Here is a 24,562-nt window from a genome sequence, read left to right on the forward strand (position 1 = left end):
TCCTCAAAAGTCACACGGGATCTGTTTCTTTCTGTTCCACCACATGTCATCATTCTCTAGTCCATGTTTAACAGTGACAAGTGTTTTATTTTGTATTTCAGAATTAGCCAGCAAGTTGGTGTTCCATGCCATTATAATTGCTATCATACAGATTGCTATTCTGTATTATATAAGACTACTATTATACAGACCACTCAATATTGCAAGCAGGATTTTAATTGAAGAAGATAGGGTGTTTCCTGCCTCATCTTACTCTCAAGTGAGGTGGATTTGCCCAAAGGATTCAAGTAAGTGTGTCAGGATAACACCTAAACTTCTCAGCGTTCTAATGGAATCTGTAAAATCCCTCACCAAGCATCAGCATCCTGTGCCCTCTTTTGCCTGTGAGTTGGCTGTGCAGGACACTTGACATCATACAGACCAAACAATCAGATGTTGGGCTCATTCTTTAAGTGTTCTGTGGGTGTTTGGCACTAAGAGAAGTAGCAAACTGCAGCTTAGAAAGCAGCATCTAAGGAACCTTAAAACATGGAGTGAGTCTGAGCATCCGAAGGGAAATGTCCGTTTCAACATCACTTTCCAGAACCGTGATCTGGTCCTGTTTATGAACAGCATTGTCAGGATTGTTACTTCTGTGTTGTAGTCACATTCATCCATCCTTTTTACCTCCACTTTCCTAATTCAGGTCCTGTTTCATACTTGCTAACTCTGTGGCATTTGCCTAACCCTTCTGTGCCTCTGCGTTCTACATGTCAATCTGCCAAGCATACTCTAACCATCATTTCAATGCAATCTCCCTACTAGAAAACTCAGAGTTTCCCTCTCACCTACAGGTTAGCTCAAATGCACTGGTGTCTTCCAGAATCTGAGGCCTAGTGGGGAGGGGAAAAGCACTCCGCTCACACACACACACCCCCCCACCATGGTCCTCATTGTACTTTTTTTTTTTTTACAGGCAGAGTGGACAGTGAGACAGAAAGAGAAAGGTCTTCCTTTTGGCGTTAGTTCACCCTCCAATGGCCGCCACGGCCAGCGCATCGTGCTAATCCGAAGCCAGGAGCCAGGTGCTTCTCCTGTTCTCCCATGTGGGTGCAGGGCCCAAGGACTTGGGCCATAGCAGAGAGCTGGACAGGAAGAGGAGCGACAGGGACGGAATCTGGCACCCCGACTGGGACTAGAACCCAGTGTGCCGGCGCCACAGGCGGAGGATTAGCCTATTGAGCCACGGCACCAGCCTCATTGTACTTCTGGTTGTGCCACAGTGTACCTATGTGCTCTTGAAAGAATTCTCTCTCCCTCTCGATTGTAGTCACCCTAGAAAAGTTGCTTTGCTTTTCTAGAGCTTAGTTCCCTTGAATATGAATTGAAGGAACTGGTCAAGAATAGAAACGCCAGATGAGTGGCAGTCAGGCACCACTGTTTCCCCACAGGGCCCCTGGAATTCATCATTAATTGATCTTTAGCTTTTTCTCTCTGAGCACTAATGAGCTTCAAAATCATTCGTGCAGTCATTCCCAACACCAGTGTTAGCTCTTGAGATCAAAGTTCTTTGGCCTCCCTGGATGGGGTTATCGCTGATGCTGCTTTTGGCTCTAACATTCTGCAGTTCTATAGTCGCTTTCTGTCCAAACTGCCTACTGCTCACAATGCGCTTGCTTCCCACACTGACACCAACAGCATGTTGAGCATTTCTTCTGAGGACGTTTTGCATATGTTAAGCCTTTGGAAGGCTCTTTCACCTCACAGTCATCAGTAAAAATTCCACCCACCTCCTCCACAAAGCTCAGGTGAACTCCACTGCCCACCACTCCCACCCCCTACTCCCTACCCCCGCCGCATGAAACCTTTGGAAGGAAGACCTTTCTCTCTTTCTCTCTCACTGTCTAACTCTGCCTGTCCAAAAAAAAATTATTTATTTTACTTGAAAGAGTTACACAGAGAGAAAGAGAGGCGGCGGCGGCGGGGGAGGGGGTGTCTTCCACCTGCTGGTTCACTCCCCAACTGGCCACAATGGCAGGAGCTGCGCCAATCCGAAGTCAGGAGCCAGGAGCTTCTTCTGGGTCTCCCACACGGGTACAGGGACCCAAGGGCTTGGGCCATCTTCTTCTGCTTTCCTAGGCCATAGCAGAGAGCTGGATAGGAAGTGGAGCAGCCGGGACTCGAACTGGCGGCCATATGGGATGCCAGTACTGCAGGAAGCAGCTTTACCCACTGCGCCACAGCGCCACCTCCAACCCCCTTATTATATTCTTAAGTTATGAGCATGTGTTGAGGACAGACCATACACTCTCACTTTGGATGCTGTCTTTAATATTTATGTAACTCTCTTATCCCTCTACTAGACTAGAAACTCCTAAAATTTAAAATCAGATGTGTGTTTGATTCTGGTTCTTTCCTGTTAATGTTTATGAGTCCTTAGAAAAGTCACTGAATCTCCAGCCAGTTTATATGTCAGCCACCACTGTATAGATATACAGAAACTAGAGCAGTGCCAGATGTGTCCTAGAAAAATCAATAATTATGTGTTTACAGTAGGAAGAGAAGAAGAAACAGACATTAGAGAGAAATTTGCCAAGACCAACCTCATGAGCTTAGTGTGAAATTAAATGAATGTATATGCCTCACACACATATCATATATTATATATACATTCACGTGTGAGTTCATATTTTATGGTTCTCACTCATAGTACACATCCATTGCAGGCAAGTAGGACACTCTGCTCCATGATGTCACACAGGGACCCAAGCTTTACCCTCTTGCAGTTGTGTCATCTGGAACTTAAGAGAAACAGTGCCATAACGGGGGTGGGAGTAGGGGGTGGGGGAGATAATGGAAGTTAGCAGATAAGCAATTAATCCCCACATAGGAGTGACACATGTCACCTCTAGTCACAGACCCAACCTCAGTGGGCATGGTGAATACAGCCATCTGCATACTCAAAAGGAGAGGTGAGCGAGCTATTGGTGGCCATGAGAAATGTCTAGTGAGGGTAATAATGACTACTTTGTAGAATAAAGAGTACCTAATTAGGCATATAGGACAGGTCTTCAGCGACTGTTGGTATCTCTCTCCTTTCTTCCTCCTGATAAACTGGGACAAGTTTTATAAATATTAGTTAACTTTTTCTATTTCAAACTCGAGTCTTTGTACATAGTACTCAAGAAATATTCATGAAATAATTTTAATAAGAAAGTTGCATTCACTTTTCATAAGCTATCTTAAATTTACAAGAAGGGCATTTTGTGGTTATAGAATAATAATCAGTTGGAAGACTAATTTAACATTTGGAGAACTGTTATGTGTAGACAGTCCCTGGACTCCAAGAGCACTTCTGTTTGTTCTCTCTTACTTGATTTGGTTTCCTTTGGTGTTTCTGTTTCTGTACAAACACGTTCAGAATCCATACAACACACTGATAAGCGTATCTTTCATCACTGTTAAGAGGCATCTCACCAGCACGATGATGTTGGCTTCATACAAGCTCCGGAAATCCTCCTTCCTTTTCAACAGAACTCAGACTTCATTCAGGTATTCTCCTTGCCCCTTGGAGCCAGTGCCTGGGGCAGGCCAACCTCTCCCAGCTGCAGAGATGAGCCTGAGTGGCTTGCACGGGTTTCTTTCTGTTGATTGGCTCAGCAAGGAGTGTGTGTTCCTGTATGCACAATGAGACATGAAGTGTCCCAGGTGGCTTGTGGAGAAAATTTTCTCTTTTGGGGTAGTCTCAACGGGGAGAAAGGAGATACTGTGTCCATGTCCCATGGTTGGGTGGCAGGTGACCCCTATTGCATTCCAGCTCAAGGGTGAGTCTGAGGCTGAGCTTGACAGAGCAGTGAGATGCAAGGACAGACCAGTCAGCGTGAGAGCTTGCCATCCTTGATTTGAAAGATGATAAACTGCTGTTTTTCAACTAGTTGTAATTGAGGTTTTCCATTATTTGCACTTGGAAATATCTTTACTGGAACTAATATTCATTATAAGTTGGGCATTTATTCATTGTTTTGTTCTTTTTTTCTAGTACTGTCATGAAATACTGAGGTGGTGTGCTTTATTTAGCTCAGTGTTCTTCAGGTTCAAGGGCATGGCACTGGCACCAACTTGGCTGTGGTGACCGCATCATGGCAGATGGCATTACAATGGCAAGAGCAATCACGTGATGAGACAGGAAGCAATCACACAGGGAGACAGAAGCCAGAGATTGGGGAGGGCATAAGCTCTCTTTTATAACCTTTTCTTGAGGAAGTGACCAGAGTCCCACAAGAACTGTATCAGTGCCTTCTGAGGATGGTACTCTCATTGACCTAATTACTTCCCACAACTTCCCACCTGTTAAAGGTTTTTTGCACCTCTTGATGTCACCTCACGGAGCCAAGCTCCCAAGGCATGAACTCCTACAGAATATACTCAGACCATCTCCAAACCCTAGCACTCACTCATTAAATAAACTATTAGGGAGAGCCCCTTGGGGCTGGGTGTTTGGGAAATAGTAGTGCACATGTGAAAAGCAGCAGCCACTCTCTCAGAACTCAGATTACAGACGAAGACATAGTCGTTCCTGGAAATCGGTCCTCTTAGGGTTGGCCTTGTTTCAGAAAATGGCAATACCACCTTTTTTAGCTGTTGCCTAAAAACCTTGGAGTCATCTTTAAGTCTTCTTTTTCTTACATTCTTTATCCAAACTTACATGAAATTCATTTGGCATACCTTCAAAATCAATACCTCAATACCTTCCAAAATCAATCCACTTCTCACCATGCTAATCCAAGCTAACCCCTCATTTCTCCTGTGGTTAACCACAAACTGCTTCTCCATTTGTGTGTAAATGAGTCTCATCTGTCATCCTATTTCTCTGGAGACAAGAAGACCTGCTTGGAGGAGTTGAGGAGTGAAGGTGGACAGAGCACTCTTAGAGCATGATTTCTAGAATTCTGATGCAAAAAGAAATCTCTGCCTTTGTGAAGATGTGTTACCAAGGAAGGCTTGTTTTATTTTGAATATTGTATTGTCAGAATCTGCTTGAACATATGGAGTGGTCCAGGAGAAACGGGATGTGTGGACATACAAGAAAAAAGGTGTGAATAACTCATGGTCCCTGAAAAGAGTCAGAGACAACATCTGGAATCTATCTAGAGGCCTGGTCCTAGGCCAGAGGAGGAGTTGCTGTGGTTTGCATAGGGTTTGTCCCTTAAGGTTCTACGTGTTGGAAGCTTGGTCTTTAGTGTGGCAGTGATGGGAGGTGGGGACTTTGAAAGTTGGGAGGTCCTTGGATCATGCCTCAAAAGTAGTTCTCATGCAACCCCTTGGTAGTCCTGCCACGAATGAGTTGTTATAAAAACTCGAGCCTCACCCTTGAGCCTCTCAGCATTGCCATCTGCCATGATGTGACACAGTTGAGAGGGCCCTCACCAGAGCCAAACCGTACCAGCACAATACCCTTGAACCTCTAAATTGATGGGCTAAAGGAACCTCTTTTGCTTTAAAAGCAGCCTGCCCCAGGTATTTCATTATGGCAGCAAAACCTTAACTAATACAAGCAACATAATTCTTCCCTTTTATTACAAAGGGAAGAATCAAAGCAAGGTCACAGAGGCAGGGAGTTGTGTGGCCCTGGGAGATGCGGAAAGTTTCCAGGGGTAGACTTGTGGCCCAGTGGTAAAGATGCTGCTTGAGATGTCTGCATGCCCTGTGGAAGTACCTGGGTGTGAGTCCCAGCTCTGGCTTCCAATTCCAGCTTCCTGCTAATGCAGGCCCTGAGAGGCAGCAAGTGATGACTCAAGTAATTATGTCCCTTCAACCCACATAGGAGACCTAGATTGGATTCTTGGTTTGACCCAGCTATGGCCACTGATGGCATTTGGGGAGCAAACCATCAGTGGAAGTGCATTGTCTACCTCCCACCTACCTCCTTCCTGCTTCCCTCCCTCTTTATCTCTTAAAAAGTTAAGTAAAGAAAAATGCTTAAAAGGGGTTCCATTCAGGGATGTTCAGTTTCTTTATGAAGTACGAGGTAGTACGCCCACCAGGAAAAGGAAAAGAAGGAGGGTAGCAGGATGCTGGGAGATTTGAAGAGACCAGAATCATTTAATGAACTTTGACTAGAGTGGCTCAGCAAACTTCCTGGAGATCCCTGGGGACATGCCCAGCCATCCCAAGGGCTCAGCTGGAAGGTGATGGCAAACCCACTGGCATTGAGAGGAGCTACTCTGTTGCACCTGTTCTGGTAGAAATAGTGTGCCCTGTCAGCAGATTTGGTGGTGAACCCTGAAAGTGGTTTGTGGGAGGAAGCAGGCAAGAACAGGCCTGTTCCATGAGATGCTCTCTGTAACTGAAATAGAGTGAGTCCATTGACCTTGGTCAATCTAGTGACCTGTCAGGAAGCTTGGACTGCAGAGGTTTGCTTGCAGGAGAGAGGACCTAGTCAATGCATATGGATAAGGTGGGAACCACACTACAGGGAAGAGACATGGCAGGCCCCATTCTGGGTCCTGAGAGTTTGCTCTCATTCTGAGACTTGAAGATTTATGCACCTTCATTGCTCCAACTTTCAAAACAAAACCAGAAGTAAAAAATGATCTTAAAGTCAAAATAATGATTAGGGAGGGTACCTAATGCATCATTTGTTCAACCTCATTGAGCTTCTACCACATTCTTGGTGATGCCAAGGAATCCAAGAGTAAGGCATGCTTTCTGCCTCTCCAGGATTATCTGCCCCGAGATGGGGGTAGACACCTAAGCAAATACTTACATGTGGGGATTCAGGAGTTGTTGTGAGAGCTATAAGAACATAGAGGAGCCAGTGAGAGAGAGACTACAGGAGGCAGACAGGATACTGGAGCCAGGGAGGTCATGGGAATGCATTGGACTGTGTTTAAGGACAGTCTTTGTGAAATGCGTTAAAACATTGTAACATTCTCACTTTTGACATCTCTAGTTATCTGTCCCTGCCACTACCACTGCAACGCACACATCCTGTGTCCTGAGGTTGATGGTAGTCTCTGGAAACAAAAACAGCTTTTAAGCTACCTCCTGGGAACCAAGTGTAGTGAGGGCTAAGTCCCAAGAAGGAAGTCCACAGGAGAAAGAAACTTGAAAGTGGTCTCTGAAGGAAACGGGAAGCCTCTGGGAGCCTTCGCTTGAAAGTAAAAGTCCCCAGAACCTGCCATATTTCCATCTTCCCTGGCATTTGCACTTGTTTGTTCTTTGGAGGAGGTGTGGGATGAGAGTAGAGGGAGTGGTTCAGATTCACAGCAGAGAAGAAGCAACGTACAGACAGGGATCCTGTCTCCTGGATCAGTTAACCCAGTGGACGGGCCCAGGGCATGTTTTGTTCTCTCTGACCTAAGCAGCACCTTCTACTGCAGCAGGCCCTCTGCTAACCCACAGTCTACAGCAATGGCTCTAACAGCAATGCCCTGAGCAGCCAACAGCATTCCAGGAAGTTGTGTTGTTTATCCCCAAACTACCTCTCCAGTTGTGTGCAAATGAGTCGTATGATTCATTTTCCATAAACAGTGTGGGTGAACAGGAGGGAAAAACTCCAAAGGCCGGGACCTGGCCTTTTACTTTGCGGAAACTGCCAAGGAAAAGTTCTGTGCTTCATGTTGGCCATCCCTCTGAGAGGAGACCAACTCTGCAACAAGAGGTTGTCCACAGCTGGGTCGCATCACCCTGAGTCTGGGTCTTCACATAGCCCCATGAGGAGTGTGCAGCCAGAGTCCAGCACAAATGAGAAGACCAAAGGTTGCAGAGGATTTGAGTGACTGAAGTCCAGACTCAGCCTCAACACACACTTGAACCTGGAGGAGGAAACTCCCAGGCGACAGGGCTAGCAAGGGAACCAAGGAGGCTCTCTGTCCTCACTGTGTTATTGATCCTTGTGACATTTACCCTCCTTGATCAAGACCTTCCAGAATTTGGCCCCCTGCCTCCTTTTTTTAATTAATTAATTAATTAATTTTTTTATTTTTTGACAGGTAGAGTGGACAGTGAGAGAGAGAGACAGAGAGAAAGGTCTTCCTTTGCTGTTGATTCACCCTCCAATGGCCGCCGTGGCCAGCACACTGTGGCCGGCGCACCGCGCTGATCCGATGGCAGGAGCCAGGTACTTATCCTGGTCTCCCATGGGGTGCAGGGCCCAAGGACTTGGGCCATCCTCCACTGCACTTCCCTGGCCACAGCAGAGAGCTGGTCTGGAAGAGGGGCAACTGGGACAGAATCTGCCCCTGCCTCCTTTTGAACTTGCTATCACCAGGTCTAATAAAAGCAAAAATTGTAAACAGCTCTTGCATACCTGGTGTTGTTATAGATTATCTATTTTATACTCTTTTTAAAGGCATGTATCATTATTCTTATTTTACAAGGGAGAAAAATCTTAATGTGATTATATAACCCCCAGACTCTGATCAGTCACCTAGACAAAGCAGAACTTGATTTCCAATGCCTGTATGCTTTGAAAGCAAGTATCCTGTGCAACAGGCCCCAAGACACTGGTCTTTCCACTTCAGGGAAAATGATGTGCTCCTTCCCACAAAACCTCCCGAAGTGGCCTTCCTCTGCATCCTTGACAGTAAAAAGTGTCTTCCTACACTGTTATTTATCTGATTCTTAATTACGCCAGATGAAATGTCAAGACCATGCTGGAAAGAACTATATCCAGTAAATTCAGGACTAGGAGGCAGCAAACAGGTGACGAGCTCGGTGTGGCACAAAAGAGAGGGCCGTGGAAGCCGCCAAGATCAGTGCTAGGAGGTGGCAGGGAGATGCCAAACACGCTGCATGTCAGATGCCAATTCGAGAGTCTCGAAGCTGAGCCCAGGATTAGGAATGAGGGGAGCTGCCAAGGAATTGGAGACAGGAGCATGGGGCGCATTTGCTGGAACAAGCTATTTGGCCTGGCAGGACCATGTGGGGCTTCCAGAGAAAGCACAGAGGGAGCACTTTCTTAGCTGGCTCTCCTCCCATGCTGTCTTAAAGGCACTCACTACCTGCCACCTAATCCTGCTGCTCAGGCAAAGCCTGTTTCAGGAAGGTGCTGATAACCAGCCAATGGAGATGGACAGACAGAGCCCCCACTGGAGTGATCTAGCATCTATTATCTGACCACACCACACCTATGGCTCTTGGCCAACGCTTACTGGGTGGTGGGTTTTTAGTCCCAACCACTGTTACGGGAGGCCCTAGAGGGAGTCCAAGAGTATAAATGCCAACTGCACACATAGATCAGCTCCCCCACCCGTCCCCTGGAACCAAATGGTGACACGGGGCCTTTCACAGCGGCTGGTTGGAAATGCATCCGTATTCTCTCAGCTAGCTAGCTCTAAGAATCAATCTTTGAACACTCTAGTGTGCCTGTGAACCTGCTGCTCTGCTGGCTGTTGCTTCTCATCAGCACACATTGCCGTGGCTCCCGGGCTCTGCCGCTTGGCTGTCTGGCAGTAGCACACTCCCACCTTCAGCCTTGGCCCTCCCCAGTCCCTCTACACGGAATGTGGTTGTGCCCGTCTCCACTTCCCTGTCTCCTCAACAGCCTCTGCTTGGTGAGACTTCCCTTACCTTCCCAGGCTCTCCTTGCACACTGCGCGGATGCCTATGTGTCCTACTCTGGGCTGTTTCTCCACAGAAGTCAACCCTTTGTGGTTTTCCATCTACTTTACCCACCATGGGAATGTAAACCGCAAGAGGGCAAGGATTTTTGTCAGTTTTGCTTATTATATTCTCTCTAGCTCCTAGAATGATCCCTGGCCAGGAAAAGGTGTTCAACAAATACTTGACAAATGAATGAATATGCATAGGTCACCTTGCAGAGAGTAAAAACGTAGCTTTCCGGTGCCCACTACAGCAGTTGTGCGGCTGAGTTTTAATTACTTAGCTGACATCCTCCACTAACTGCCCTGAGCAATCCTTCTTCACCAGGGCAGACGCCTGCCTCCTTTCCCTGATACCCCACAGCTCTGGGGACAAACAAGTGAACTTGCTGTCCCTCCACGTCACCTGCCAAGTTCCTGTATGCTGGCTGTGCTATCAGTGCCACCCCTGCCTTCCAAGAATCCTTGGGTCAGCATGACATTGGAAGCAGTGCAGCTGGAAGGACAGGGACTGCATTCCCATCTCAGAGGCTGTCATCTCTCTGCCCTCTCCTGGCCATCCCCCAGGGCTGCCCAGATAGCTGTCTGCCCGTGGATTCTCTCTCTGACAGCAGCCCTTCCGAGGAACCCCTTCAGGCCTCCGGAGACCTCCTTCTCTGCACAGTTTTCTGGCAGACCAGCAAGGGGACACTGCAGCTGATGCCACTTGGAATCTCTAGCCAGTGGACAGAGCAGTCCCATTCTGAGACGGCCGGATGGGAAGAGGGAACAGAGGTTCAGGCTGGCTTCCAAACCTCCCGCACCAGTGATCTTTTCCGTGAATCACTTGTAGGTTCTTTGGCTCCTGCGATCATTGGCGTTGTGTTGTCCCTCGTTGTAAGTCTCTCTGGGCCCTTGGGGTGGCTTCTTCCATTTCTCAGTATTAACTATGGTGATTCATGGCTGGTGCTGCCATGTGGATCAGCTGCTCCTCCCTGCTGAAAGTCCTCTAATTAGGCAGAACACCAGAGCTGCAGCCCCCAGGGACACTTAGCCCCCTACCTGCTCCCTCCCAAGTCGATTCATTTACTCACAAGTCAGAGAATAAGGATGAACAGAGATTGATCTCCACTCCCACCCCTGCCACCTTTATCCTTCCCTTATCTTTTCTTTCCCCTGCACTGAATATCTGGGTTTGGAGACCACACTTAACCCTGGGGATTTGGCTGGGGGTGGCAGAGAGTGAGTTTTGCTTAAATCAAAATGAGTCCTAAGGCAAATAAGCTTAGGTAGGCCATCTTCTTTTCTTTCTTTCTTTCTTTCTTTCTTTCTTTCTTTCTTTCTTTCTTTCTTTCTTTCTTTCTTTCTTTTTTAAGATTTGTTTATGTATTATAAAGGCAGTGTTACAGGGAGAGAGGGAGAGGAAGACACAGTGCCAGAGAGAGAGATCTTCCATCCGTTGCTTCACTCCCCAAATATCTGAAATGGCCAGAGCTGGGCCGGGTCTGAACTCAGGAACCAGGACATATTCCGGGTCTCTCCTGTGGGTGCACAGGCCCAAGTACTTAGGCCATCTTCTGCTGCTTTCCCAGGCACAATAGCAGGGAGCTGGATCAGAAATGGAGCAGCCGGGACACAAACCAGCACCCGTATGGGATGCTGGCATGGCAGATGGAAGCTTTACCTGCTATGCCACAGTGCCAGCCCCTTCCTTTATTTTCATATTAAGTGAGAGGGAGTTAATTATCTGTGTCTCATAATTTTTTTTCCTGTGCTCTATTCAGCTCCTACCTTTTTTAAAGATTGTATAAAAACTTTTATGTATTTATTTTATTTGACACAGATGGAGTAAAGTCTCCAATTTGCTGGTCCACTCCCCAAATGCCTGCAGCAGCTGGACTGACCCAGGCCAAAGCTGCGAGCTAGACAGTCAATTCAAGTCTCCTACTTGGATGTCGGGGACCCAAGTACTTGGGCCATCGCTGCTGCCTCCCAGGGTCTGCATTAGCAGGAAGCCAGATTTGGGAGTGGAGCCAGGACTCAAACCCTGACATGAGATACAGGTGACCTAAGTGCTGTCTTAACTGCTGTGCCAAATGGCCAACCCCCACCCCCGTCACCACTTTTTGAAATAAAGGATAATAAAAGAAGAAAATCTATAAGCAAAATATTTTGCAGTATTTATATGCAGACCATTTTCTACCACTATTCTCTAAGTAAAACCAGGGTCTCATGATCTCTGTAGGATTTTAGCTATACACAATAAGATATCAAAATATATGTTCCATACAGTGAGGATCCATTTCATGTTATTTTTTAGTATTGAAAAGTTGCCAATATGACAGTGTAGGAATTTTGAGCACCAATTAATGTTTTCTTTTCGTCTTCATTTTACATGGATTGAGGCTCCAAATAAAAAACACAAAAAATTACCTACCTAGATAGAACTAGTTGAAAGTGCAGACATAGCCACTTACTACCATGGCTATCTTTGAATCCCTTGTCCAAACCTTGTGGCGCCGCAGAGATGGTGAGGACCGGTGCTGCACAGTGGTGAGTTACTTGGAGAGTTTGCCGCACTTGTTGTCGAGCCCCTGTGGGCCATCACCAGGGATGCACAGCTCACCCCGTGATGTCAGAACCAGCATGGCTGGTCACTGGGAGGGGAAAGTCTGGATGAGAAAACTCCCTCCAGTCACCCTGGCCCTGTCCAGCCCCACCTTCTCCACACTTCCTGCACCAGCCCCTGCTTCTCCCGCCCTCCCTCCAATCACTCAGCTGTGCCTGCCCCTGCTGTCCCAGCTGAAGAAGTGTCCCGCCCTATGCATTCAGTTATCAATCAGTGGCGATCTCAGCTGCAGTTGGGCTGGAGCAGACAAACCAGCCTTTCTTTATGCCAACAGGGAATGCTTGAAATAACTAGCCACACCGCTCTGATTGATGCAGCCACAGTTTACACACCACACTTCAGACGGTCTGAAATGGCTGGGATTAATAGCCTATTATTAGATAGTGTAGTGGTGGGAGGGGCTGGGAGAGGGCGGAGAGCAGGACAGAAGAGGGGGAGACAAGAAAATGCTTTTTATGATCTTCTCATTTCAATCTATTGATTTGATTTTTGCAGAGTTTAATGTGAAAGGGGATGGTGGGGGTGGGCAGCATCGTTCTGAACACCCTGCTTCAAGTCCTCCGGGAGGACTCCAGGCAGCTTGGCCCCAACCCACTGAATTTTTTTTTTTTTCAAATGATGCAAAACAGTGTGGTTGGGCAAGGAGGGGTTAAGGAGGCTGGGGAGTCAGGAACTGAGAAAGGAAAGAATGGGAATTGCTGGTTCACTTGCTTTCATGCCAGGCCCTGTTAGCCAGCTGGAGAGAGGGGAAATGGAGTTTAAAACCCCTGGTAAGGAATTTTTCCTTGGTCTGAACATTGTTTAAATTCCTGAAGTGGGTGATCCCTGTAATAAATACCTTGGACTTTGTAAGACAGATATATTTACTCAAGTTTAAAGTTTGGATTTGATGGATATGCGCTTGGGAATGCATGGGATCGGAGTGTTTGTTATATGTTGGAACCCATTCAATGCACACAAGGAGTTAAGAGAACTCCATTTATAGCAAAGCAGACCATCGTAACCATTCCTTGTGGTCACCGTGTCAAAGTCTGTGCTTCTCTTCATATTTTGAACATCATTGGCCCTAAAAGACATTAAATGAGAGAGGAAATTTGGCCCAAGGTACTCAAAGCACTTGTGTGTGAGTGCTGCTTTGAACTAGGTCACCTGCCTTAAACAGCAAAATTACTTCTCTAGGAGAGAGAGTGGATGATCTGAAGTGCAGACGGGGGGGGGGGGGGGGGGGGAGGGGAGCCAGGAAGATCGGAACACCCAAGGTCATGTCCTGTCTTCCTGTAAGGTTACTGGCTTAGTTGTGATGTTATACTCTAGAGAAGACTCATCTTACCCTTTGAAATACGGATTCTTTCAGAATAAAGTGTCTCTTGTCCAGGTCAGAATACTTGATATTTCCATAAATAATATTATACCAACCCTACCACTACTTGAGCAAAACAAGCCAGCAAGTAATTCTAAGAAAGCCAGACTGGAGTTTCCATGAACTTGAGTAATTGTGGCCCTGTTTGGTGGCAGAAAAGTATTCCCCAGAGCCGTCAGGTGAAATGACCCATCTTCCTTTCTCTCCTTGGTGAATGACATCATTCCAGACCAAATAGCTGAGCACACAGATCCCACTCGACAGTCTGGTTTGGTTTTCCCAGGAGATCCCCATTTCACCCAGGGCTGTGCTAAAGCTTCCTGATTTTGCCAGCTCTGATGAGGACCATGGTCTGGGAGGCAAAGCCACCAGCCTCTGGAAGGTGGGGGCGGGGTGGGGGTGGGTCCTCCTGCTGCAGCCCAGTGGTGCGGCAAGAGTATTGATCTCCAGCATGGAAATGAGTTCCCCTTTGCCATGACAGGTACTTGTGATCAGGAAAATCAACTTGTGCTTGGATAGGCCTCTCAGAAGCAAGAGGCAAAAGCAAGCTGGCCCATCTGCCCTGTAATGGTGGGTTGCAAGGGTTAGTCTTCATAACCTTCTGCAGTTCATGTTCCCCTTTCAGCTGATGCACAAACCACACAAACCCAGGAGTGACGCCCGTGTTCCTGTTGTGCTTATTTGCTGGAATCAGAAGGTCCCTCATAAGATAAAAGGCAAATATAACATTTGTTTGAGAAAACATATACCCTCTGCAGGGCACAGCTCATCAGTCCTTGCAACAGCAGGAATAAAGATGTGAACATATTGCTTTCTATTAACCTATTGGTATTTTAACTGCTTAAGCTTCTGATTTTGCCATAAGGACCAACATGGGTTCTTTGGTTTATTTTTTGAGATCTTGAGGGTTTTTTTTTTCAGTACATTGTTAATATTTTAGTTACTTTCTAGGCAGTATTTTCCAGTTATGTTCATGATTTTAGTTAATGTCTCCGAACACCATAATGGAATTTATTATAAATGCAGAATAAATGTTAAATAAATTCCTAGTTACAAATTTTTCCTCTGTTCATGTAACCAATGCTTAAAATTGTTGATTATTGCTCTCATGGGGGTGGCAGAATGTCATTCGCCTCTCCCTTGCAAGTCCACACCCATTGTTTGTAGCCAAAGAAATGGTGCTAACAGGTTGTAGGAGCTTCAGAGAGAACGATGCAGACTCAGGTAAATTGAGCCTGGGTTAGGTTCCACTGAGACCCCAGAGGCATCTGACCCAGCAGGTTGTCCACTGAAGCTGTCTCACTTATTGCTGGGACTGTCCAGGACACTGAAAGAATCAGTAGAACTATCTACAAAGATTTAAAATCAAGGTATTATTGGTGAAACATCCATTTAAACATACCCCACTATAAATTACCCTATTAGACCTAGAAAATTATGAATATAAATAATTGGTAACATAAGCTAATTTAGCTGGTATGAATACATTTTGGTCCCAGCGTTCCTGGATAAACAGAATTATTAATCTGGATTCAAATTTGAGGCCCCACCAGGAAGAAAATCTCCAAAATAGGGGCTGGTGAGGTGGTAGAATTATCTAGAACTTGCTTAAAATATGTGCTTAAGAAGGTGCTTACAATTCTTTGATCTTCTTCCAAATCAGATTTTCTTGGCATGGTTTGGAAATCTGTTTTTAAAATGGACCTTGAGGATGAGTAGGATTTTCATCCTCAGGGTAAGTGGGGATGGCATTCCAGGAGGCATAATAGTTAGTGGGAAAAGCCTAGGTCAAAGAAAGATCATGTTAATCGAAAATGAATCTTGATGTGAATGGAAGGGGAGAGGGAGTGGGAAAGGGGAGGGTGGTGGGTGGGAGGGACGGTATGGGGGGGAAAGCCATTGTAACCCATGAGACGTACTTTGGAAATTTATATTCATTAAATAAAAGATAAAAAAAAAAAAAAGAAAGATCATGTGTTTTGTTTGGCTTTTGCAGAAGAACTTCTCGGATCCCTCACTATGCTAATGGGCACCATGAATCATTATGGGGGGGGGGGCGCGGAGCAAAGCATTTCTCAGATCTGTCTGAACATAAGTTTCCTGACTGTGGGACATGTGTCCCTTAAAACATACTTTGGTAAATTCCAGAAGTAGAAAACTAGAAGACAAAAGAGGCACCTCGTTAACACCTTCTGAGCTCCTGGTTCTGCAGGGAAGGAGAGAGCAAACCCTTTGGAGTTTGTTTCACCAGCAGCTGTGGGCAGACTTCTGACACTTGTCCTTGCCTTCTGGGTGCTGACTGAGAGGCCGTGGCCTCACTGGAAATGCTGCACTCAGTGCCACGGACAACATGAGGATCAGAACACATTTTCCAAAGTGCCAGGGCATTAAAAGAGACGGGCAACACCTGGGACAGGAGCCTTTTGTAGAGACTATAGAATGGGCTTTAACTCTTTCACCGCCAGACAAATCGGGGTAAACGGAGATCTGAAAGGTGTTGAATGTAGGGGAGGGAGGTTCTCGGAGACATGGACTGTAATCCCTGCTGTATTTCTTGCAGGCTGTGTGATCTTAGGCAAGTGTCGTAACCAGTCTCTCAGTTGCTTTATCTCTAAATTCAAGTCAGCCACCTACATGGGGATTCTCTGAGGGCTGGATGAAATCACACTTCTAATATACACAGTATGGAGTCAGGTGATCGGTGGAGACTTAGCAAGCCTTGTGAAACATTTGTTCTTTCTCCCCAGAATCCGGAAACAACTTTCTTCTTCTTCTTTTTTTTTTAAAACTTTTATTTAGTAAATATAAATTTCCAAAGTACAGTTTATGGATTACAATGGCTTTTCCCCCCCCATAACTTCCCTCCCATCCGTACCTCTCCCTTCTCCCGCTCCCTCTCCCATTCCATTCACATCAAGATTCATTTTCAATTATCTTTATATACAGAAGATCAATTTAGTATATATTAAGTAAAGATTTCATCAGTTTGCACCCACACAGAACATAAAGTGTAAAATACTGTTTCAGTACTAGTTATAGCATTACTTCACATTGGACAACACATTAAGGACAGATCCCACATGAGGAGTAAGTACACAATGACTCCTGCTGTTGACTTAACAATTTGACACTCTTGTTTATGGCGTCAGTAATCTCCCTAGGCTCTAGTCATGAGTTGCCAAGGCTCTGGAAGCCTTTTGAGTTTGCTGACTTCGATCTTATTTAGACAAGGTCATAGTCAAAGTGGAAGTTCTCTCCTCCCTTCAGAGAAAGGTACCTCCTTCTTTGATGGCCCGTTCTTTCCACTGGGATCTCACTCATAGAGATCTTTCATTTAGGGTGTGTTTTTTTGTTTGTTTGTTTGTTTGTTTGTTTGTTTGCCAGAGTGTCTTGGCTTTCCATGCCTAAAATACTCTCATGGGCTCTTCAGCCAGATCCAAATGCCTTAAGGGCTGATTCTGAGGCCAGAGTGCTGTTTAGGACATCTGCCATTCTATGAGTTTGCTGTGTATCCTGTTTCCCATGTTGGACTGGTCTTTCCCTTTTTTATTCTATCAGTATTAGCAGACACTAGTCTTGTTTGTGTGATCCCTTTGACTCTTAGAACTTTCATTATGATTAATTGTGAACTGAAATTGATCACTTGGACTAGTGAGATGGCATTGGTACATGCCACCTTGATGGGATTGTATTGGAATCCCCTGTACATTTCTAACTCCACCATTTGGGGCAAGTCCGATTGAGCATGTCCCAAATTGTACATCTCCTCCCTCTCTTATTCCCACTCTTATATTTAACAGGGATCACATTTCAATTAAATTTAAACACCTAAGAATAATTGTGTGTTAATTACAGAGTTCAACCAATAATATTAACTAGAACAAAAAAATACTTAAAAGGGATAAAGTATTAAATTGTGCATCAACTTTTTAAAAGTTAACTTCATGACCTACTCATTGTACACTTTATCACACAAGCCAGTAGACCAAGCTCATCTCTTAGCTGGATGCCTAACTATAAGAATGAATTCAATAAGTATTTCCAGAGTTGTGTATGATTAAGTAAGAAAGCAATGAGAACCGTGAACTCACAGAGAAAGAAGGGTTGATGGGGGACACACATAGACTTCTATTCTTCTCATGCATGGAGTGTGGTGAGAACTCTTTTTCAGTCTCTCTGCCTTTGCTGGACCCCTCCCTGTAAGAAGAAGGGTGATGACTCTGCTAGTTCACAGGCTCATATATTTCTAGGGGGCAGAATTACTTTCTGTCTGTGATATGTAAATAAAACAGGACTTAGGTAAGCAGGCCTGCATTCTTTATGCCGCCTGCCACCAGGTATGTGGGCTTGTCTATAGACCTGACCTATGCTTTCCACTGGGGAAGGGAACTCAGTCTTCTCTGTAAGCCCATTCATACCTCCCTGTGTCACCCAAATAGGCAAACCCCAGTTCACTTTGGAAGGGTCTGTCAGAGCCCCAGGTCTGCATATGCAACCAAGCAATTTTAAAAACCATTATTATAGGGATGACATTATTGAAAATAGCCACAGAATAGCATTTGGTACCTGGTTTATGCGATGAAACCATAGGGTCTCCCAGTATCTCATGCCTTAGTTGGTAAAACAATCATGCTCTTTTTGGTCCTTATTAACTCTCCCAGAGGCAACATTTATTGGCCTTCCCCATGACAACATAATTAGTGTTCTAAGAATATTTTCACCAGGTGCTTATGTCTTCAAGTTAAAAGTCAACAGCTAAATATATAACATGGCAAGAGTATAAACAGTAAAATTGATTTTAGTACTCAAAACTATTTGATTATCTATATTTATAGCTGTAATTAGAGAAAGGTTTAATGCCTTATAAAATCGGTTCTTTATTGAAAGTTTCACGACAGAGGACTTGATGCTAATTTACCCTGTAACATCAAGGAAGGAATGCTGCTCTCAAAGCCACACCATCAACCTGAGTTTCTAGGTTCATTAACTACAAAACATGTTGCTCTATATTCTGTGTAGAACATTAAAGGTTCTTTATTGGGCAGCTCAAAGGGAGTTCTACTCCAAGCTGCCTTTCTTCAAAGTCTCCTTGGCTACTTGAAGAGTCTAGGGAATGAGGAATGCTTTTTGTTATTAGGAACATAATGTCAATTCTGTATATTGTATCTATAGAATAATATAGCAACTAAGTTTCATCTTTCCTACATGAGTGCTTTTTCATTTGGGAAGTTTTAGAACCATCCCTACATATTTTAGTATTCATTTTATGCTCTGATCTCTGAAATTGGAGGACTTTCTCCCAGTTTTTTTTTTTTTCTCATAAAAGCAAATCAGGATGGCTTCTTGGCCTAATGGCTGACAAAGGATGCCTGCATCCCACATCAGAGTACTTTGGTTCAAGCCCTGGCTCCTATTCCTGATTCCAGCTTCCTGCTAGTGCAGACCCTGGGAGGTAGCAGTGATGGTTCAAATAATTGTGTTCCTGGCTTCCATGTAGGAGACTTGGATTGAGTTCATCACTTCCAGTTTACACATAGTCACCCACCCCTACCACTCTGGGTATATTGGGGGTGGGTCTCTTTCTGTCTCTCAGGTAAACAAGTGATTGCTTTTGAAAAAGCTAATTTACATAATAATAAAATAGCTATTGGTTATTTAGTACATACAGAGTTCCAGATCCTTTACAAGGCTGTTTGTGTGTGGGTGGGTGTTGTGGGTGTGTGTGTGTGTGTGTGAGAGAGAGAGAGAGGGAGGTAGGGAGGGAGAGGGAGAGAGAGGGAGAGAAGAGGGAGGGAGAGAAAGAGAGTGAGAGAGAGACAGAGAGGTCATGTCATATTTGCAACAACCTGATGAGGTAGGCACTGTTTATGTTTCTATTTCCAGATGATGAAATTGAGGGTCAACACAGTGAAGTGATTTAGCTAAGATGATACAACAAGAGGTGCTAGCACTGCAAGTTAAGCTCAGGTAGTCTGGTTTCTGAGGGTGAATTCCTGACCATCTTTAGTTATAGGCCAAATGAAACTCCCAGAATTGGGGCCATGGATACCTGCTTTCCCACTGGTTCCTCTCTCTCTTTATAGTAAACATTATATATGCATGTATATATGCACCCACACATATGTTACACGTGTGTATACGTGTATTTATATGCATACATATGTCCTGCATGAAAAGAATATTAGCTTTGATTTTGGTATTCAAAAACCACTTTGCTATTTGATTTGTAGCTACAATTACTTGAGGGATATATATACACGCTTCTGTGTTCTGGGAGTCATTTTAGAAATGTTGTAAACATTTTCCTGTAAAGCATAGTTCTCATTTGATCATGAGGTCAGCCCTGAGAATCTGGCAGGGCCAGTGTAATTTGTCTCACGTTAAAAAAAAGGAGTGACTTGTCCAGGTTGGTTCCCCGCCCATGGTAGCACTCAGGCCGGAATCCACTGCAGCGGTGCCTACAGAATATTAGAGGACTGTGCTGCCTCCCGTCGGTCACCAGACAAAGCTTAGTGCTCTGGGCTGTGTACTCGGTAGCCTGTGGGCATAAAATCACAATTTTCAATAAGAAATATAACAGAAGTCTCAGGTATTGCACTTATTGCGTGGTCTCCCGCACACCACCTAACTTCCAGTCCTGGACACCTTCCCACCTTCCCAGGGCTGCTCCCTGAGACATACACAGTGATGTGATCTCCCTCCACAAGACTCTGCCTTCACCTCCGTGACCCAGTTTTCAGCACACGACCTGGTAATAGAAGGTGTTCTAAATGTTCATCATTTAGTTGTTAAAATACATGTTTGCTGAATTTGTCATTGACAGTTGGGAAAGAAATAGAGAAATAGAAAAGGGAAATGATTTAGAGACACAAACCCCAATCTGAATAATTTTGCTGAATGCTGAGAGACAGGGTCTCCGTAACTTTTACAGCCCCCCTTGCCCAAAATACCAAACTTTGTCTGGAAAAAATATCCCTACGAGCTCCACCTTCCAAGAATGGGGCAGGGCTGGGCTGGGAGTCCCAGAAATGGCCCACAAAGACGCTCTTTGGGGACTTAATGTGCCCTCCAGGACAGTGGAACCCATAAAACTTGTAGGACGGAGTTCTAGGGAGGAGACCAGCATGGCGAAGCAAACTGCTCCCTCCCACCACAGAGTTAAAAAACAATATTGAGCCTTTAAGTTGTGGGAAAGAGGATGGTGAAATCATTCTCTGTCTGGCACAAGTTGCAGACTATTAAGTCGTTTGGGAAATGTGGACTTGTACCAATCTATGAGATTGGCCATGGCCATTTTAATATGTTTTTGAAAATCAGCGAGTGCTTAAAAACTTGTAGTAAAAGCCCTAATAAACTAAATTAGACCGGGACTCTGCCAGAATTGTATTTACCTCCTGAAGTGGAGGGTTAGGAAACCATGTTAAAAATTAAAGTGAAAAAAGAGAGAAGAAAGAGCAATAGATCTGTGTGTTTGGGGAGCTGTTTGGTCAAAAGAATGAGCTGTCCACTCTCAAAGGCAGCTCATTTGCAAAGTGACAGGTGAGTTCTTTTGATGACACACAGTTATGAATAATGCCACCCGCCATCCCTAGTTTTTTTTTTTCTTTTTTTTTGCTTTTGTTTTGTTTTACAAGTCTTATTTGTTTTTACAAGGGTACGTTGTGTGGGGGAGTGTAGTTACTGTAGCCAGAAGAATAAATGCTTTGTGCATTGTGCATACCCATGTAGTATACTGAACAAGTACTAATAAGAATAAAATTATTGGAGCAAATAAAATCACATATGCTTTTTAGTCACCTGGGAGAGAGGCTATGCCAGCCTCCTTGAGTATATAAAAATAATAATTCCTCACATCTGAATAGCATTATAGAACTTATAAAGCCCTCTCACAGATATTGTCATGTTTGATCCGCAGCAACGCTGTGAGTTCATAGCGACCTCTGTCATTATCCCATTTTACAGCTTGGGAGAGGCTAAGTGGCTTGACCAAGGCTGCAGAGCTCCTAGGAGTCAATCAGGGCCCACAACAAGGTTTTGGCTCTGGGCATTCCATTTTGCCCACCAGGCTCCATAGAACAGTGGCATGCATTGGAGCAAGACTCTCTAAGGTCGTTTTATATAGACAGAAAGCTTTTGACACAGAAATGACTTACTATCTGGTTCCCTAGACATCAGGGAAATAAATGGTCTACACCAGTAGAACACAGGGCTAAGTGTCTCATACAGCCCTGTTCAGACACAGACTACAAAGAACTCTTAAAAATCAACAGTAAGAAAACAAATAACCCGATTTTAAAAATGGGCCAAAGACTATACAGACACCTCCCCTAAGAAGATGCAAAGATGGCAAATAAACATGAAAAGGTACTCCACATCATAAGTCATTACAAAAATACAAGCTAAACAAAGAGGTACCACAGCACATCTTTTTAAATAACCAAAACCCAAAACACCACCAACAATTGTTGAGGATGTAGAATAACAGGAACTCTAATTTATTGCTGATGAGAATACAATGTGATATAGCCACTATGGAAAACAATTTGATAGTTTCTTAAAAAACTTAAACATACTCTTTCCACACTATCCAACACTCACACTCCTTTGTACTTGTCCAAAAGAGTTGAAAACCTATCTGTTTTCTTTTTTTATTTAAAATGCAGAGATGGAGAGGAGGGAGGGAAAAAGGGAGTGAGGGAAGAGGAGAGGGAGGGAGGGAGGGAGATCTTCCATCTACTCACTCACTCCTGAAAGTCCTGCAACAAGCAGGACCAGGCCAGGCTGATGTCAGGAGCCAAGACCATGATGTGGGCCTCCCACATGGGTGGCATGGACCCAGGCACTTGAGCCAGCATCTGTTGCTCCCAAGGTGAGCATTAGTGGGAAGCTAGATCAGAAACAGAGTAGCTGGGACTTGAACCAGGCACTGGGATATGGGTGTTCCAAGTGACATTCCAACCTCTGTGCCAAATGCCCAACTCTTAACAACTTGTGTTCACACAAACCCTGCACATTTATTTTTTGTAAAGATTTTATTTATTTATTTATTTATTTGAGAGGTAGAGTTACAGACAGAGAGAGGGACACAGAAAAGTCTTCCACCCACTGGTTCACTCCTCAAATGGCCATAATGGCCAGAGCTGAGCTGATCCGAAGCCAGGAGCCAGGAGCTTCTTCCAGGTCTCCCATGTGAATGCAGGGGCCCAAGCACTTGGGCCATCTTCCCCTGCTTTCTAAGGCCACAAGCAGAGAGCTGGGTTGGACGAAGAGCAGCCAGGACACAAAGCGGCACCATGTGGGATGCCGGCACCTCAGGCAGAGGCTTTAGCCTACCATGCTGCAGCGCTGGCCCTTGCCCATCGATTTTTACAGAAGCTTTACTCATTGTCAAAACCGGGAAGCAACTGAGATATCATTCAGCAGGTCAGTGACAAACTATAGTATATCTACACAGTGGGATATTACCCAGCACTAGAAGAAATGAAAAGTCAAGCCATGAAAAGATAGAGAGGAAATACAAAATAAATAGCCTTTTTGTCTACCTGGTAATACTTTTTGTATTACTAAGTGGAAGATACTTTTTGTATTACTAAGTGGAAGAAAAGGCTATATATTATATGGTTCCAAATACATGATATGCTGGGAAAGGTAAAATTTTGGCACCAATAAAAAGATCAGTGGTTGCCAGGGGTCGGAGGGACACAGGTGCATAGGCAGGCCTCTGAAGATTTTTAGGACAGTAATACTGCCTTGCAAGATGTTATAACGAGGTATGAATGTGACTGTGCACTTCTCTAAACCTGTAGAAAGTAGGAACACCGAGAGTGAACCCTAATGTAAACTGTGAACTTTGAGAGACAATGATACGTCACTGTAGATGCATCAGTAGTCACAAAGGTGCCACTCTGGTGGGGGAGGCTGCGCACCTGGAGAGCAGGGGTTTTCTGGCAAATCTCTGTGTGTGCTTCTCAGTTTTTCGTGAACATAAAACTGTTCTAAAAATGGTCAGTTTTAAAAACTAACAGTATAAACAAACCATCTTTCTCCTAATTCCAACTTCTCATTGCTGTTCTCTGTTAATGAGCATCATATAGGCAGCTGAAGACAGAGAGATACCTTAGAAGCAGCCACATGAGTTGCATCTTTCGCCGTGGAAGAAAACATTTGAGTGACGTAACAGCTCACCCTGAGAGCACTGATATTCCTTTAGCCTTCAAACTCCATCTAAATTGGCATCTTCCTTGGCTCTCCCAGGAAGTCAAGTGCCTTCTGGTGCTCACATGCACTCTGTACACAACACAAATAGAGCATTTATCATCACCTAGAATGTTAAAAACTTCTAATCTGTGTTTTTTCCTCCCTTACTAGACTCTGCTTCTTGAAAGCTGTGTATAATTCATCTCTGTTTATTCAAGGGTCTACCTAGCTCCTGCAGATAAGCCCTTGATAAATATTTGTGGGATGGGCGTGCTAAAGAAGATTTTATTTTACATATTCATGGGCACCAGAGGAAAACTTAGTTCCTCCTGGTTTCCCTTTCTTGGCTCCTGTCTCTAGTTTCAGCTATGTGGTTATCTATAACCCTTTACCAGCTGTCAAACATTCAAACATTATTTAAAACTCTGTAGAAAAACCCAGGGCCCAGAAGGAAACAAACGCCTATATGCTCAAACCAATAATAATAATAATAGTAATAGTAATAATAATAATATTGATAAAATAATAATTCTGACTCTATTACCTCCTCTCCTTCAAGTCAACTACATGGTTTGTAACAGCCAAACTCAGAGCTAATGACTTAATATCATTCAGCATATTATTCTCTTTGTTTTGTAAGTACCCTCAGCTTTTGGCTCCAATCCAGTCTCAGGCCATATATCTCTACAGATAGACGTTCTCATGCATAGTTTGCTAAAATAAGGAGAAGGTACAACAATGTTCAGATCTTGCCTGCAAACAGTATGTATCTTTGTCGCATTAGGCACTAAGTAGTTACTCTCAAATATTTTA

At 44.5% G+C, this 24,562-nt stretch overlaps 1 protein-coding gene across 1 annotated transcript in view; it reads left to right on the forward strand.

The window, feature by feature from the left end:
• Window positions 1–24,562, forward strand: part of ANKFN1 (ankyrin repeat and fibronectin type III domain containing 1) — a 522,795-nt gene that overhangs the window by 170,488 nt on the left and 327,745 nt on the right. The window lies entirely within an intron of this gene.

The sequence above is a fragment of the Oryctolagus cuniculus genome, chromosome 17, assembly GCF_964237555.1.
Source record: "Oryctolagus cuniculus chromosome 17, mOryCun1.1, whole genome shotgun sequence".
NCBI classification, from domain to species: Eukaryota; Metazoa; Chordata; class Mammalia; order Lagomorpha; family Leporidae; genus Oryctolagus; species Oryctolagus cuniculus.